The following is a 4587-nucleotide window of genomic DNA, read 5'->3' as shown; positions in this document are numbered from 1 at the left end:
AATTAAGCACACTTACAGTACAATTGCATTGTATTGCAATTTTAATGGAAATACACTTAAAAAGCCATTGCAGCACAAATTATAGTTGTGTTTAAGTACATTTTGTGCATACTGCTATCATACTTATAATTAGTATAAACTATGTTAATTTAGTATGCCTCTGTAATATTTCAAGTGCTCTACAAATGCACTTCCTAACTATTTTTAGTGCTTTTAAAGTGTCCCACTATGACAATAATAATGTTTTTAAAGTGAATTTCAATTATAACCTAAACATCATAGACACGTACTTTCAGTGCAATATTATTATAGTGTATTTTTTTATATTTTAAGTATATTTAATTTGTACTTTTATCCCCATTTTGTTATACTTAAGCATGAATATTGCTGTTACACTACAAGTGTATTATATAACAATTCAGTTCAAATGCACACAAACAGATTACAAACTGCATTTCAAAAAAGGATCTTTATTAATGACACAAAATTAACACACAAAACAGATATTGGCAAAATGGGGAACCTTAAACAGTCGACTTTCTTTGAAATGCCGGGAAGAGAACAATTGCGAACAACTTGTACTATATGGACATCTAGCTCTGATTTGAACTACTGGAGGCCTTGTAACTGGCATTGTTGCACTTTCTCCGTAGAAGGTCCCGGATCTCTGCCACCTCGATGTTGGGGAATCACTCCCTCACTGCATCTGTAAAACAGGAAAGAGACATTTCAATTTTATTTATATAGTGCTTTTCACAATTTGTAGTTGATTCAAAGCAGCTTTACATTAAAAGAAGCAGGGGAAACATAGAAAAATCGACAGACAATATAAGTAGCAAAATACAGCGTCTATGAATAAACTTTACAAGTGAGCAAATTAATAATGTCTCGTATACAAAAGGGTGCTAAGTTAAGCCAATGTTGCTTGACTCCCAGGGGTTAAAAAAACCCCTAGGAGAAAAACCTCAGGGAGGAACAAAAAGTCCTAGGAGGAAAAGATATACACATATATATATGGGATGTAAACGGATAAGGAGATTTAACGGGTTCCGTCGGTGGTCAGGCAACGGCTGGGCATCACGTTGAAGGGCAGCCAGTAGATCAGTTGTGTGTTGACCTCCACGGCATCCAGTAGTGGTCTGTTTGTCTCAATGTCCTCGGTTTTTTTGACGATACAGGGAGAGAGAAACTAAATCCTATTAGCGTAGGGGCCATTCACATGTAATGCAGTGTCACACAGTGTTGTGTTTTAATATCTGCTCGGTTCCAGACAGGCTAGCTATTGCGGCATTAGTAAATTACCCAGACGAGTTATGTGAATGCTTTGTTCCGTACAAGCTAACTTTTGCGAGATAAGTATAATTTACTAGACAAATTATGTGAATGCTTTGTTAAAGAAAAAAGTCTTAAAGAATAATTCCGGTATTAAACACTTTGAGTCTCATTTCTGGCCCGTTTTGGATGAACCACAGTCATGGTCACTGAAATTTTGACAATGGGCCGTGTCTTGACTTTTTGACTTGCTTAGAAGCGTCTCTTGACTGCTTCAGAATGGAAGTCAAGGGCCATGCACAAACACGTCACCAAAACAACACCCAACGTTCATTTTCAAAACTGTGCTACTCACAGAGTGGCCCGTGGTGTCCGTTGATGATTAAAAACAAATATATCAGAGCACTGTATGATTTCAATCCGTGTTATTTGCTATAGTGGATCTATTTTTTCAGACACCTCACAACCACGTATATACTTCTGCTCTATATTTGAGTCTGAAGCGTTAGCACACTCTTGACCACTTGATGGCGACAACCACTTTGCCGTACAAGGATGCTGAACGGAACTTGGTGTCTAGCGTATAGACCCCCCTTCTCCAAATCTTACCCTGGAGGTCCAGAGCCTGCAGAGTTCAGTTCCAACCCTGATCAAACACACCTGCACAAGCTAATCAAGGTCTTCATGATCACTAGAAAATCACAGGTGATTAGGGTTGGAGCCAAACTCCGCAGTGCTCTGGACCTCCAGGGTAAGATTTGAGGAACCCTGGTATAGACAGTCACAATCGAGTTCAACTTCAAACCTAAGGCTGGTCACTGATACATCAAATATGGGAAAAATTTGTGCCCTACTCCGAGGGCACAGTTGCTCTGCTCATGCTAGCCTTCTGAGAGAAACCGAGTGAAAAAACTACAACCAGATGTAAACAGACCCTTTTCCATTTCCGGCGGCAGAGTGATATATCAGCGAGCAATGAGTCTTCCAAGAGAAGTCAATGGAATTTTACAAAATGCCAAATAAAACACCAAAGAAACTGTATTTCGCTACACTACTTGTTTTTAATCATCAACGAACACCACGAACCACTCGGTGAGTAGCACCCCTTACGAAAATTAACCATGGTTTTACTACAGTTAAGACCAAAAAACCATGGTTACTGTAGTAAAACCATGGCTACCACAAAATAACAATGGTTTTGACAACCATGGTTTTCAAAAACTATGGTTAAACCATGGTTAGTGTAGTAAAACCATGGTTTTGCTCATAGTAATCAATTGACCAAAAAAAAACATGGTTACTACACTTTTACCACAATAAAACCATGGTTAATATTCGCAAGGGACAGTTTTGAAAATGAAGGTTAAGTGTTGTTTTAATGACATGTCCGTGCATGACCCCCGACCTCCACTCCGAAGCAGTGAAGAGACGCCTCCAAACGAGTCAAAAAATTCAAGACACGACCCACTGTCAAAATCACAGTGTCCACCACTGCAATTCATCCAAAACAAACCAGAAATAAGACTCAAAGTGCCAAATACCAGAACTATCCTTTAATGGAGCATTTCACCTGTAGAAACATTAATCTTTATTGAAAGTGTCTCATATTTGTAGTGGAAATGTAACATACATTTCGAATTTGGTGCCTATTTGACTAAAATAGGAGTGTTTGTAGTCTCACCCCCTCAACAAAGATATAGGACTTCCTTCTTTCAATGATGCAAAATGATGATTTTTACATCATTGAAAGAAGAAAGTGCAACACTGAAATCTGTATTTCTCCTGTCTCAGGAAATGATGCATGACCATTCAAAAACATGACTGGGGTTCTAAAGATACAAAGCTTAATACAAATGGGTGAAGTGTCCCTTTAGATTTAAAGTGATTGACTGTGTCTGATTCACAGATATCAGTTGGCAAATCATTTCAGAGCTTAGACACTTTTGATATTCTAGGGAAAATTAAGAAACCAGAATTTTGCGACCGCAGTGTACGTGTTGGATTGTATTCTGATATTAATTCTCTAAGATAGGAAGGTGCTGGGCCATTTAAGGTTTTATTGGGGATTAATATTATTTTTAATTGTATGCGATATTTGACTGGTAGCCAGCATGACATGGGCATGAATTAAAACAATATTAAATTAAAAGATTAAACTTAACTTACATCATTTTTACACAGAAACCTCTTCAGCGTCAGCAAGGTCGACCACATGGTACATGACCTCTGTAAACACAAACATGGATAGACATCATATTAAAAAAGAAGACAATCATACAACTTTAAAATATATTTTGACTCCAAGCTTCTTTACAACAACATCTAACGTTAGTTTATCTTAAACTTAAAGTGAAGCTGGCTTGGTTACTAAACAGAATAAAGCTATTAAAACAGGCTTGCAAAATAAGCAGCATCTATCAGAACTAACCTACAGCAATGAGCTTTTAAACAACAGAAGATTGTCTAAGGTTATCGTTTAAAATAGCAGAAAGAGCCATTTGCTACAGTTAGCTGAACATCTCCAACACAAGTAATCTTGCCGTTTTATTTTTAAAGTTTTAAACATCGAATTGATTCGTTTATCAGGCATTTTGCATGTTACTTTGCTCACTGAAAAACCGCATGTTCAAGTTCCTAACGTTACTGTGTACAGTGTATAACTTACTCTTAATGTTTCCTGTGTGTGCTTTAAATTAAAACACTTCTCGCATAAAGACAAAAATAACCACAGTGAAGAACAAAATAGGAACAAATATGGAACAGATCTGCGCGATGTAAAGGAATGAAAGTCAAACTTACCTCAGCCGTACTGTTTAGCATGAAAACGAGTCAGTAGCGGTTTGAAATAATGCCGTTGATCCTGATTGGTGGGAATGAATGGGTGGGTGCAGGTGCATTCTGGGAATTTGAGTCTTTTGCCCTGGCGTTGGTACTGCTTTAGCATGCTGCTGTAGATGTATTTTGACTACAATTTCCAAGATGCATTGGATGTTTTTTTCATTATTTTGGATCCTCTGCTGGCACTTTATGTACTTTTTGTTAGCTGTGTCCCAATTCAGGGGCTGCGACCTTGTAAGGACGTATTTTAAGACCGATTGCGTCACAGCAGCGCGACTTCAGGCTAAGGCCGTCCCAATTCGAAGGATGCTTAGAATGAAGCCTCAAAATGCGTCCTCATTTCTCCGCGATGTTAAGGATAGAACGAATGGATCCTTAACAGCCGAGGATATCCCAAGATTCATTGCACGCCTGCAACGGCGGCTGGATATTCTAAAATAAACAATTAAAACCTTCATTAAATAAAAGTGTGTATTT

At 38.0% G+C, this 4587-nt stretch overlaps 1 long non-coding RNA gene across 1 annotated transcript; it reads right to left on the bottom strand.

Moving 5' to 3' along the window:
- Positions 1 to 454: 454 nt before the first annotated feature.
- Positions 455 to 4261, bottom strand: LOC141365674 (uncharacterized). Its single transcript, XR_012370740.1, has 2 exons — positions 3439 to 4261; positions 455 to 706 (listed from the first exon to the last, which is right to left on the bottom strand). It is a non-coding gene; the product is annotated as an uncharacterized lncRNA (long non-coding RNA).
- Positions 4262 to 4587: the final 326 nt, after the last annotated feature.

The sequence above is a fragment of the Misgurnus anguillicaudatus genome, chromosome 8 (genome assembly GCF_027580225.2).
Source record: "Misgurnus anguillicaudatus chromosome 8, ASM2758022v2, whole genome shotgun sequence".
In the NCBI taxonomy this organism is placed as follows: Eukaryota; Metazoa; Chordata; class Actinopteri; order Cypriniformes; family Cobitidae; genus Misgurnus; species Misgurnus anguillicaudatus.
This window is presented reverse-complemented; position numbering and strand designations above follow the sequence as displayed.